A 13,316-nucleotide genomic window follows, 5' to 3' on the forward strand; every position below is an offset into this window, starting at 1 on the left:
TTATATTCACTGTATCTCTTGGGAGTAGCAGCCCAGCCCTATTTTACACTTTTTTGTAGCTCCCACAGCATTTAGTGTTATGACCTTCCTAGTAGCTCTTTAATGCATTCTTGGTGAATAAATGAATAAACAAATGACTGTCTTCCTTATGGAAATGTAATGATTATGAAAGTTTGAATATTAAAGAAGTCAGTAATGGATGTCAAACCCTTTTTAAACATTTAATTAAAGCCTCTAGATACGGTATCATTCCATTCCATTTTCCCCCCATTTTTCAGCTTTTTCAAGGGAGGGCAGGTAATTTTATTTAGTCTGTGAGGCTAAACATTAAACATTTAAGACTCTCAAGCAAGGGAAATCTTTTTCGCTGTGCCTGTTCCTGGCCCTCCCCCAGCTCGGAGACAAGTCACAATTCCACCTTCCTCATTGTCTGGTCCACATTGTTTATTATAAGTAGCCTCGAATTTGTATCAGTCTTATCACCTTGTCTTCTGACTCATTTCTAAAAAGTATGAGAAAATAGTTTAGATTTCCTGGATGAATCCTTATCCTCATATTTGCTGTGAAAGAGATCCATTAACGAATGGTGTATTTCAGAGAGAGAGAGAGAGAGAGAGAGAGAGAGAGAGAGAGAGAGAGAGAGAGAGAGAGAGAGAGAGAGAGCGACACACACACACAAGCAAGACTGTAGAGGGAGTGGGGTCTTTGCATGAATTTCCGTGAACCTGGAGCGGGTTACTGGTTCAGCTGTAGCAGTCAGCCTCCTGGTAAATGCCACTCTATGCCTGAGTTTCAGAACTCCTACAGCTTAGAGTTGGCAGCTGGGAATGGGGTTAGAGAAAGGAAGAGATAAATTGAGAATATGGGAGAAGGAAGGAATAGGATGACTAAAGTTGATCTGATTTTTGCTTTACTTCATTACCATAGAGTGAGGATTGTTGAAATTGATATGCTAATTTATGTGTACTAGATATAAATTCCTGTTTGGTGTTAATGAGTGCTATTTTTAATAAGCCTGAAAAATAAAATGCACAAAAGTAGAAGAGACACTGCGTGTGTGTGTGTGTGTGTGTATCTATATCTATATCTATATCTGTATCTATATATAGATGTATATAGATATAGAAATACATTTTTTACTGCTCATTATTGTAGGAGACTTGGGAGATGAGGTTAGGGGAACAAAACGTGCAGCACTTCACCATATTTTAAAGTAGACTTCAGTTCCTGCACTTTAGGCATCAGAAAACCACATTTCCCTAAGTGCACCCACCCTTTCCTCCCCATTTCTTCATACTTTTATGCTTTTGCTCAGAAAGCAGATAGAAAAGCATTAAGAAAGAACTCTTGGTTAAATCACGTGAAGACAATCACTCCGATTCTTCTCTGGGACTTTCTGTTTCCCTTTATTTTAAAGATCATGCCAGCTCATGTTGCAGAAGTCAGGCTAGATAATCCCTTGAATTCACTGGACCTCCAGGCCTGCCTCAGGAATGCTCTAAATGATGTCCTGGTTGGTGGAATAGAGTTGGCTAAGAGTGTGGACTTTGTGTGCCGAAAGCCTAGGTTCGTATCTCGCCTCTGAACTTCCTAGCTGTGGACTGTAGCACCTACCTCCTTAGCTTATTAAAGATGAAATGAAAGTGCTTAGTATAATGCCTGGCACATGGCAAAGGGACATTACCATTGGTATGATATTCACGCCACCTGCCATTTAGATTTTCACAGAACCAGGAATGTTAGAGTGAGGAGGCCATTTGAAATCAAGTCATCTAACAGCTGCTGTTTGGTGGGACCTCTAAATAACTACACAATTTCATATACATAAAGGATGCTAAAAATAGGAGGATAAAGAACTGTGTCTGCATGAAAGAAGACTGAAGACATCTTATTTAAGTTTTGTCTGGTTTCCTAACTATCTATCCTGGGAGAATCCAGGTGACTCCGTGATTATCGTTCTTTGGCTCTGGTTATCCAGAGTCCGTGCCGATCGCACTGAAGACAGTTCTTCTTTGGCTGTGTTTGATCTGGAGCTCGGGATATGCTAGCCTTGAAATGTTGTTTTCCAGAGTGATTATATCTGAGTCTTAGTGGAGGATTTGGAGCCATGCTTTTGTACTGTGTTGTTAGCCACACCACAGGTATTTATTAATTGTACGCTAAGTAGGTCAACTTACACTTTTGGAAAATTTTTACTTCTAAGCTTTGGATAAATCGGAAGGTGATGTTTAAACCATTTTACTATCAAGGGTTATTTAGCAGACATGAGGGAGCTGGAGATATATAGGTGTAAATTATCCATGAAAATCACCCTATCTACTTCTCAGTTGTTTGCATTTAACAGAATTACTTTGTAATAACTGATAAATCTGTTGGTAAGTGTCTGAGAGAAGGGGTACATTTTCAGAATCTGATTTAAATATTCTGCAAATATATGTGAATACTCTCTGTCAAGAGATCTAACATCTACCTCTTTTTCTATTTATTTTTTTAATCATCACAAGTATCTTAGGAGATGATATTCTTTAGATTAGGAATAAAACAACAATTGAAGGTCACAGCTATTCAGTTAGCAAAGTGACACAACTGAGATTGGCACTTATGTCTGTCATATCTTCTATTTTTCCCCATTGTTTTCATGGAAATGAAAATGTGGCTTTGGTTAATTGAGGGCAGCTTCCTCCAATAAATGACAACACCATATTTGTGAGAGTTGCTAGTAAGTTTTTTACTGTGTTGGTAAAGATGAGATCAAGGAGCTCAGAAGTTAGTTTTGGTTCAGAAAAGCTGCCTTGAGACGTCAAAAGGTGTCATATGAGTTTCTAAGCAAGTTTTGTTGCTAATAACAAATAATTTCCTGCATTTTGTTTAACAAATATCTGAGTTCCTACCATGTACGATACACTGTTCTAAGCAAAGGAAATATAGGAAAAAAACAAAATTTATAATGGTCTTTGCCTTTAGAATGCTTTTCATCTGTTTTTTCACATCATCAAATGCCTTTGCTTATAGAGTACTATTTGAAAACCATTTTCACTAGTTACAGCTTCTTGATACTTTTAGTGCCCACTATAAGGATACTTTTATTAGGCAACTTTAAATCTCACTTGTTTACCACTTACTAATTATTGATTCAGGAACTACTAGACAGTAAGAGCTTCAGGCATTAAAGCAAGAGTAAACAGAATTTTGTCTTGTTAGATAGTTAAGAGAAATAGATCTTCTTTTTAAAAAATATATGCCATTATAAAATGAACATCTCAAATCTTATCTGTGGAAGTTTCTATAAGCTGCTTGTTTTCACAGTTTAATTTGTTGCTGCAGCCACTTTGCTAACCTTTCTTCCTGTCACTGTTCTCCAGTTTAATTTTCAGATGATTTTTATTTGTATGAACTAAAATGCTTACTGATCTTCTTTTATTCCCCCTGTTTAATTTCCCACTCCCCCAACCCCCCCTTCCACCCCTGACCTCCGGATGTTGCTGTTTCCCCTTAAGGACCTGGATCTCTGAAGGCGGGGCGTCCCCTCCCACATGCCTGCAACGTGCACCTGGGGCCTGGTGCGCCCGGGACATGGTCCATGGCTCCACCTGGGGCACGAACCCAGGATCTTCTGTGTGCAAAGCAGATGTGCTAACCACTACACTATGGAGCCACCCCCAAATGCTTACTGATCTTATTGAAAGTTTCTAAACATGGTCCAGTGAATAGAGAGACCCAGGTTTTAGTCTTAGAGTGACCATTTACTAGTCAAATAACATTGGGTAAGCCACTTAAGCTTTCTGGGGTCAGGTTCATATTTTTAGTAGTTTTTAGATTTTTTTTGAAAATTAAGAGAAAAAGTTAATGAGGGATGGTTTTATTATCTGCACACATGGTGTCCTAATTATAGTTTACTTTCATTTAAACTTCTTTTGGCGTTACGAATTTTATCTTCCAAAATACGTCATCAGATCTTTTATGTTGTAAATATAGTCGTATACTTTTTTGAATCCCTTAGTTTATTTACTATGCTAGCAACATATGCTTGGCAGTATTTTGACTGGGGTAGGACAGGAATGGATAGAGAGCATGTAAGGAATAAAGTTACCAATTTAGCTGTTTGTACCCATGGTTATACATTTCTTTTTTTTTTTCTTTTTCTTCTTTTTCTTTTTCTTTTTTGGAAAGGAAGGAGGAATTCTGGTTGGAAGCAAGGCTAAGAGGGCGATGTATGTGAGCAGTAAAATAGGAAATGGCTCTCACTTGGTACCTGGACTGATTTTAGAGAGAAGAGATTAGAGGCTCATCCTTAGGAAAAAAATGGAATCATGGTAGTGTTCAAATGTCCAAGAAAGATTTAGTTAGCGGAGAAGCTGTTCTCATCTTTGTAGGGAGCAATAGTACTCAGAGATCCTAATGACTGGAAGCTTTGGAGCATCTTGAGGTCATGCTCTAGTAATGGACATTGGCCCTCTCATGACAGGTTGTAGGAGTGATGCAGATTTTGGGAGCAGTTTCTAGGGCGATGCATAAGGACAGGTATGAAAGTAAGGGATGTTTCTTTGACAATCAGGGGTTCCTTATAGTGCCTGCATCTGACAGACTTGTTTGAGGTCACAATGATGTAGCTTTTTAAGACTCCAAGGCCTAATGTGAAAAAGGCTAATTTTTTGCATTCAGTTATTGGGGGATTAGGCTTTCACCAAAGAAGGTCACAAAAAAGAGTCATGAAACTGAACTTCTGCTCAGGGGGAGATAGAGTAGGCATACCTTTCCCTGTTCCTTTCATTACGTACAACTGAAATTCCAGGACAAACATCAAAGGGTTCTTGAAAGTGGAGAGAAGGAGGGAAAGGACATTAAGACCCAAGGAAGATCTATATGGTGATAAATTCCCTGGGATTTGACTTGGAATTAAAGAAGCCAGAAACCTAGAAGTGTCAAGAGTACAGACCTTCGTGCATCCCCCCAGCATCCTTGCTACTCCTCCCCAGCTCCCCAAATCCTCACTGACACCGTTTTGCTCTCTCTAGCCATAGGACTAGAAAAGTAAAGCCTAGGAAGGCAGAAAACTTGTGTATTCTATCCCTGCCAAATACCACAGAAAATCTGTATCCTGTCCTTCACTCCCAGCAAAGGCCAAGCGGAGACCCTAGACTTTTACAACTCACCAGGATAGAATGAGGAGCCCCCAAATCTATAACTGGAGTTCTGTCAGAAAAGGCCAAGTAGAAACTGGGACTTTTATCATTACTTGACAATTATGAGACCACCCCTTCCCATCCTGGTGTCAGTGGAAAACGTGTGAGGAGCAATCATGAGGCACCCCCACTTCTCCTGGCCAACGAGGTATCAGTGGAGGCAGAGCAGGAGTCAGAAGCCTCACTTCCTCTCAGCAAGAGTGATGTCACAGGGAGCCAGCTAGAACAGAAGAAGGTTCAAGTAGTGTCATGAGATAAGATTCACAGTGTTGTGACATAATACCCAAATGTCCAGGAGTCTGTTGAAATCCACTCATCGTAGCAAGATCAATGAAGATCTTAAACTGAATGATACAAAATCAGCAATAGGTTCCAATGCTGGGATATCAGAGATCTTAGAATTATCTGACAATAAATTTAAAGCAGTCATCATAATCCATGAGCAATGAACATGTTTGAAACAAAAAAAAATAGAAAGTCTTAGAAAAGAAATAGATGACTTAAAGACCAAATGGAAATTTTAGAATTAGAAAATACAACAACCGTAATAAAAAAGAATATAGATAAACTCAACAATAAGATGGAAAAGATACTGAAGAAGATTAGTAAACTAGAAGAACAATAAAAATGATTCACTCTGAAAAACAAAGTAGACTAAAATAAATAACTAAATAAAGCCTTCGGAACCTGTGGCACTATTACATGATTTAACATTTATTTCATTGGAATCTCTCCCATAAGGAGAAAAGAAATGGATAATTTGAATAACTGTAACACTTATGGAAATTTAATTCGCATTTTAAAAACTCCATAAAAAGAGATTTTTCAGGCCCAGATGATTTCACTGCAGAGCTCTACTAAATGTTTAAAGAATTAACACGATTCTACATAATCTTTTCCAAAAAATAGAAGAAGAGGAGACATCTCCCAATTTATTTTATGATGTTGCTCTGGCACGACAGCCAGGCAAAGATAGTACAAAAAATTATAACCCAAAGTGGAAGTCTGGAGCATTTGACCATAGGGCTGAATTAGGACATCTGGATTTTATAGTCTGATGTGTTCTTCCCACACTGAATGATTCTGTACAAATCATTTTATTAATTCGTTTGCTTAATAAATATCTCCTATGTTGTTTCTATGAGCCAGATAAGAGCAAAGTACTGGGGATTATTCATTCTGCTGGCCTCAATTTCTTCATTTTTGAAGGGAGTTTTGGACTCAAAGTTCTTCTCTAACTTATAAATAAAACATTCGAAGATCTTCAATATGATCTGGTAGCTAAGAATTATTATTAAACCTTGATGGTAGTTTATATTTGAATAACAGCTTGCTTTATAAACCCTTTAATTGAGAGCTTGCCTCTATGCCGTTTCATTTACGCAATGCCTCTTAGAATAGCTTTTCACATAATAGGTGTTCATTTAAATTTTTATTGATGACTTATTTAATGACTTTATCACTGGGTTAATAATTTAAGACAAGTGCTTCCTGAAACAATTAGCCATTCTCAAATGCACACAAAACTTAAATACCGGATTTTAAAATCTCTTTCTATTCCATAGACAACCAGCTGTTTTAATGCTATCGTGTAATGTTTAAATGTTCTGTATTAGCAGCTCATATAAGTCAGCTCAAATGTGTTTTAAAATGATACCCATTTTCATTAATCTTATCACAGTTATGCAACTATATAGCAAATATCATAAGCATCCATTTTACAGAAGATAGGACCCTGGAGAAGTCATCAAGCTACAATGATGGTTTCTTGATCTGCAAATTGAATCTCTGATGCTTAAAGAGGACTGGAAATACTGAAAGACCTGTAAATCCCCTGATTTTTCTTTTACTTTCAAAATTAAAAGCTTTTCATAGTCCTAGATATTTCTATAAAACATGTGCTGTTGTAATTTTCAAAAATGATGTAATGGATGTCTTTCATGACTTTTAGATACCCCATGAAATAGTGTCTATTTAGAAGGTAAAGACAAGTTGATTTAGTTTGGTTCTGTCTCTATCTGCCCTTTTCTTCCAACTATGAATTTGTCCTGAGCAGTTAAAACAGATGCCGTATGAACTATGGGTTAAGATTCTAGGCTACACTATTCTCCAGCCCTCATGCAGTAACAACAGACTCATTCTAGGCAATGTTATAAAGCTTACTTGTTTTTAGAGTACACCGGAGGTCAGAGGCAGAAAATGGTAGAAGAAATAACTGATAGCAACAAGAATGGTCAGAAGACTTCCTGGAAAGTGGATATACTACTTCAGTCTCACTCAAGTCTTACTTGTTAGTGGATTTTAGGCAGGGTGTTAGTAACAGTTTTCTCTATGTCGACCCAACAATATCTCCTTGTTTCAAGTGGCAGAGGCTTAGTCACGCTTCCTTCTCTGTGGTTCTCTGGAGTACCCTGGAGGTGGGGTTAGGCAGGGGTTAGCCACATTTGCAATCAACTACCTGGACTTCTTTTGGTTTCTCTTCTCCAAGTGCTTCTCTTGACACTCTACTTTTTGCCAATGTCCGCTGTGGCTCTGCTGGCCCACAGTGATGCTGCTTGCGGTCTCATTCTCAACTACTAACTAGACAGTCATTTTGTCTATGGGCTGCTGACCATGCTTTAGTCTACAGTCTTCTAGAGTCAGGACATTGTATAAATCAAGAGATGGGACCCAATCCACTGTGATGAGAACTCCCAATGCAGAGGAAAATGCGCTACAAAATTTGATTCTATTTGTTGATTGGAGGTAGTCCTAACTTCAAATATCAGTTCCAAGACTTTCCAAACAAAATGACAGCCTCATGAAAATAGGAGAACCATAAAGTAACCAGATACTGTTGAAGTATGACATTTACTACCATATATGAGCCACAAGTCTGACCTTCCCAGTGCCATTGGACACACTGGTAGGAGAAAAAAAGGATAAACATTATAAAAGTCTGAAATCCTTTGGTGAAGAGAGAAATGGTCCCATCCACTTCACATTTTCTTGTGGACATCACAATATTACTGAATAATTCTGTCAATACTGTAATATAAATATTATGATATACTTATTGAGAACTTACTAGGTATCAGGCTCAGTGCTAGGTCTGTTACATGCATTATTCTAAATATAACAATTCTGTAGACTCATGAGTTGACTAAGGTTCAGAATAGTAGAGTGCCCCTGAAGAGACAAAATCTGATCCCAGCTTTTTTCTGGCTCCAAAACCTTATTTCTTTTTCTCTTCACCACACTGTAATACAAGGTTCCTTTTGCCTAGCCCGGCTGCTAAAATCTGAGGCATCTGGGAGGTGATTAGAATGATTATGACAGGTTACATCTCCTTGACATTTCCAACCAGGGGAAGGAACAAGTGAGGCAAACAGGTGAGAAAAGTGTGGATAGTGACCTGTTTGCTCATGAAAGCTCTGGAGACTGACTTCTGTGGAACTTCATGTTCTGCTCCAAAGCAATTTCTCTTGCTACATATTGATTTTTTAAAAAGTGTCATTGTGCTATCTCATGGCTAGACCATGTATACACTAGACCATGGACAAAGCAAATGGTTTCAAATGTTTGGTTGATATTATATTTCTTGTTCCTTTGTCTTAAAGAAAATGAAGGCAGAAGAGTCAACCACACTCCTCTTACATTGTAAAAGAATGCAGAGTGAGGTTAAGCACCCCAAAGTGTGCCCAGAATAGAGTGGTTTGGGTGATGGAAAGACCTAAATCCTTACCAAGGATCAAGGAACTAGAAATCTCTAGCTGAGAAAACAGGAAGGTGGCAAAATTTCAGTTGTTTTCTAATAATGAGAAATCATCATGTTGAGAAGGCTTACACTTCTGTCCTCTGAGAGGACAAAACTAAAGTGGAAGTTATAAGAAGTCAGATTTCTTGTCTCCATACGAATGAGTTTCCTAACAATTTAGCCTTATAAAATTTGCGTGGACTGCTACATAAGGCAGTGTGTTCCTCACCACGGAAGGTATTGTACTTAAATATGAGATTGCTACGACTTGGGAATAGTAGATCAGTAGTTTGGATTTTTGTTTGTTGTTTGAAAGTGTAACTTTTGATCCCCCCTACACCAAAGAAACTCTTTTCTGGAATTCTAATATATAAATCAAGTAAATATGATATTTCTCCAGTTGGATTTGGGCTGGTGTGCCATTGAGGAACCATAGGTTTCTATGGAGAACAGCTTCAAAACCATTATATATTAAGCTTCAGATGAGGACTAAGTATCTTTGTAACCCTTTACCTTCTGAGAACCTATGAATGAACTGAAACTTTACATATAGTGATACTGAGTCACCCTCTAAATATCAAACCGGAGTTTAAATAAGACAAACAACCATAATATTCAGTCTGTTTCTTCCTTTCTCCTTTCACTATGTCTTAACGGAGCTGAAGGAGGCCAATCAGATCATCAGTCATGAAGATTTTATTGATCCCCATGCCCCTTGACATTTTTACTCTCTCAACTTGTCCTCACCAGGAGAAGAAACAAGTATGACAAATAGGTGAGAAAAGAATGAAGATCTCTTTGGGCATTAGGACACTAGAGTCTGGCTTCATGCATCTTCAGAACTTTATTCGGTGCTCCAAAGTGTGTTGGCTATTGCTACAAATTTTATCTTGAAAAAGTATCATTTTGTATTACTTTCACCAGGAAATTTTGAAGGGTTTTCCACTGCCTTTTAAAAATTGAGGCTGAGTAAGGGCTTTTTGTTCAGCGTGGAGGAACCAAGTCTTTAAAAACTTGTTTCACCTAAATGACAGCCCTACAACCACTACATTTCATTAAATCAGTCCCCCAAAGGCCTTTATTTACTTTCAAATGTCTTCTCTACATTATATACCTTGAAGGATTCTCATCAGCTACCTTCCCTAAAGCTCCATGGTGCCCGTTAAGTTGAACTATAATAAAAAAAAAATGACAGATTGGAATTGGAATTTTATTTTCAGCTTGGGTTAACTCACAGTTCTCCTGAGAACATGAGAGTAAGTGAAATTGAAACCTCAGTACCTGCCAGAACTTAAGTTGCTTTGTCAAGTAAGGCTTAATTCTCCAGAGTGTGATTTGCTTCCTCCTTTCTCCCAAAGTAAAGCCAGTCTACAAGCTAAGTTTTTAACATCCTGGATGATCAATTCCTATCTTTACAGATCCTTAAGCACTTATGGACACATACAGCCACACTATGTATGCTGTTTAACTAAGGGAAACTTTATTATCTTGGCAAACGTTGTTCCAGGTTGGAAATCATAAGAAAATAATCTACATTTACTTATTAGAAAATATTTATTTATATTTATTAAGTGTATTGGCATTATAATAGGTTTGCTAAAATTGAGATTATATATAAGTACATATATATATACATATGTATCTATATGTGTGTATAAATGTGTGTTTGTATATACATGTATGTATGTATATGTACATATATATCTATATGTATGTATGTGTGTGTGTGTGTAATGTATGCATGTGTGTCTCTCAATGACAGGAATACATTCTGAGAAATGCATTGTTAGGTGATCTTGTCATTGTGTGAACACCATAGCGTGTACTTACACAACCTAGGTGGGCTAGCCTACTACACCTAGACAGTATGGTTTAGCCCATTGCCCCTCGGCTTCAAACCTGTACAGAATGTTAGTGTGCTGAATACTGGAGGCAATTATAGCCAAATTGTATTCGTGTATCTAAATATATCTTAACATAAAAAGGTACAGTAAAAATATGATATAAAAATTTTAAAAGTACACCTGTATAGGGCACTTACCATGACTGGAACTTCCAGGACTGGAAGTGGTTCCAGGTGAGTCAGTGAGTGGTGAGTACATGTGAAGGCCTAGGACATTACCATACACTGTAGACTTTAGAAAGACTGTCCCATAAGCCCTCCCTTTGCTTCCTTCCTATAGGGTTAAAAATAGAATATCGAAGCTGTCAGTGCTGCTCCATGAGGAGGAATGTGGGCTGGACCGATTGGAAATATCGAGGGGAAACTGGCTGGGCGAGGCGTGGATCACCATCACAGTGAGTGTGGGAGGGAGTGAGAGGTAGCCTGAGGATTTGCAGGAATGAGAAATCAGGATGGAGAGATCGAGGAACATAGGGAATTGTCGCATCAGTGTGGTTTGGCTATTGTGTGTTGGAGCAGTGGTCTGATTGAGGAACTTGGTGATACTCATGAAAAATAGGGTGTTTAAAATGGAGAGAATATAGAACTGAGGACTCAATACTTTGACTTTGAAATTTGTTTTTGGTTCCATCGACACTATCTGGTACTGAATTGACGGAAGAAATAAAACGAATCTATGCTTTACATCATTACAACATGAAAAGTTTTTCCAAGTATAGAGACAGGCTGGCTCCACACTTACACCGAAAGCTTTTGGAAAAATGGCAGTGGCATTTGAATACTTGTTAAAGTAGCTCCTGTTGACCTGTGTCCTTGTACAGGGTCTTATGTCCTCAACAAAGAATTTACAGCAACGTATCGTGAACACCATCAAGCTACATCTGGGTGGGCTGCAGCACCCTCTGAATATGAAGTGCTGTGGGGCCGGGCTTCTCTCTGCAGAAACAGGTCAGTGGCTGATTGATTGGGATGTAATCTGTCCACTGAAAATTGAGGTGCTGTGAGTGAGAGAGAATCTATTGCCAGGTTTCACAAATATTGTTCCTTTAAGATCAAAAAAAAATTCCTCCTGTTCCGTATATCCTTCAGTTTCTTACAGGGGATTCAGCTCCGTTATAATCTTAGGGGCCCACTGTCATATATGCAGTCTGTCAATGGCCATCATTGTTATGCAGCCCATGAAATACACACACACACACACACACACACATTTGTATATGAATATATGTATGTTTATATTTATATATGTTTATATTTACATACACCTTAGATTTCTCTGGATCTAGTCAGCCAGAGAAGGATTCGATTCATTCGTTAACCAGATACAAGCTGGGTAATTGGAATTTCCAGGCCCTTCATTCTAGGAAATACTGTTCTTCTCCCTACACAGGTGCGTTGACTTGTGTTTATTCACACACTTAGGAAAATCCAGCAGATCATCATCCAGTGGAGGTTGTTCCCATAACCTGGACACTAATTCATAATAACTGTTCTCCTCTAAGGAATGTCTATATCTGATTATGTGCATGCATTATTGAATTTAACTCTCACAGTAATTATGGCAAATCTTATTATCCATATTTTATAGATGAGTAAATAAAAGGTCATAGACTTTCCCAAAGTCACAAAACCAACAGTGTCAGAGTTAGTTCTGCTTGATTCTTAAACTGGAATTCTTTCCGCTGTGCTGTGTTGCTTACACTGCCCTTCTCATGCCTTTGTGATCAGTCAGGACCTCATAACTGAGTGGGTGTGGATGTTATTCAGTTAGCGGCTAGACTACAGGAGGGCAGAATTGAGGAGGGATTATACAACTACTCTTTTGGGTTGGAAATCAACCAGGTTCACAGTATTCCAGAGGGTGATGTTTCCTCGTGACCTGCAGAATAATTTGCTCTGAATGTTTTCTAGTGCTGGTCAGAGAGCCAGCAGCTGCTCCATTCATAGAGTGTTATTGGGTGAATTCACTTGAGATGCTTTACTGAAGTTTATGCAATCCCAAGGGCGATCTTAGAGTTGAGGAAGTAATGGTCTTTTCCAATCGAGGGATAGCAATACTTCCAGATGGCTTGCAGAAGGCTGCTGGTCATCTCCGGGCAGCACAGGTACTTTCGAGGACTATGTTTAATCTGTTGGAAGGAATTTTGCAAAGTGGAATTATCAGCACCTGCTAGTGAGATTCTACATTTCAAAACATTGGAAAATACCTCCACATTGACATAATGAGGATTTTGTCTCTGAATCCTGTAACATTTATCAACTTAATTTAGTGCAATTAGTGCAAATTATCCCTTATGGATGGGCCTTAGTTCATGAATTATTAGGTTTGTAATGAGCTTTCTTTAAATGATCAGAGAGACTGATGTTGCTTTGTGTGAACCGGCATCTTTGTCAGTCAATACAGCAAATTGCACTCATCATTCACTAGGCCCCATGCAACTTCCTAGTTGGCAGGAAATGGAAGAAGAGAGAAAACTCAAGCCTGGAGTGGAGT

At 38.4% G+C, this 13,316-nt stretch overlaps 1 long non-coding RNA gene and 1 other non-coding gene across 2 annotated transcripts in view; one reads left to right on the forward strand and one right to left on the reverse strand.

The window, feature by feature from the left end:
* LOC118600334 overlaps positions 1 to 13,316 on the forward strand; it is a 108,458-nt gene that overhangs the window by 2,238 nt on the left and 92,904 nt on the right. The window contains exon 2 of the long non-coding RNA XR_004956318.1: positions 11,103 to 11,217. This is a non-coding gene — a long non-coding RNA (uncharacterized LOC118600334). The remainder of the gene's footprint in view (positions 1 to 11,102; positions 11,218 to 13,316) is intronic.
* On the reverse strand, positions 3,582 to 3,655 carry TRNAA-UGC. Its single transcript has one exon. It is a non-coding gene; the product is annotated as a tRNA-Ala (tRNA).

This window comes from Rousettus aegyptiacus, unplaced genomic scaffold (genome assembly GCF_014176215.1).
Source record: "Rousettus aegyptiacus isolate mRouAeg1 unplaced genomic scaffold, mRouAeg1.p scaffold_m13_p_3, whole genome shotgun sequence".
Taxonomy (NCBI): Eukaryota; Metazoa; Chordata; class Mammalia; order Chiroptera; family Pteropodidae; genus Rousettus; species Rousettus aegyptiacus.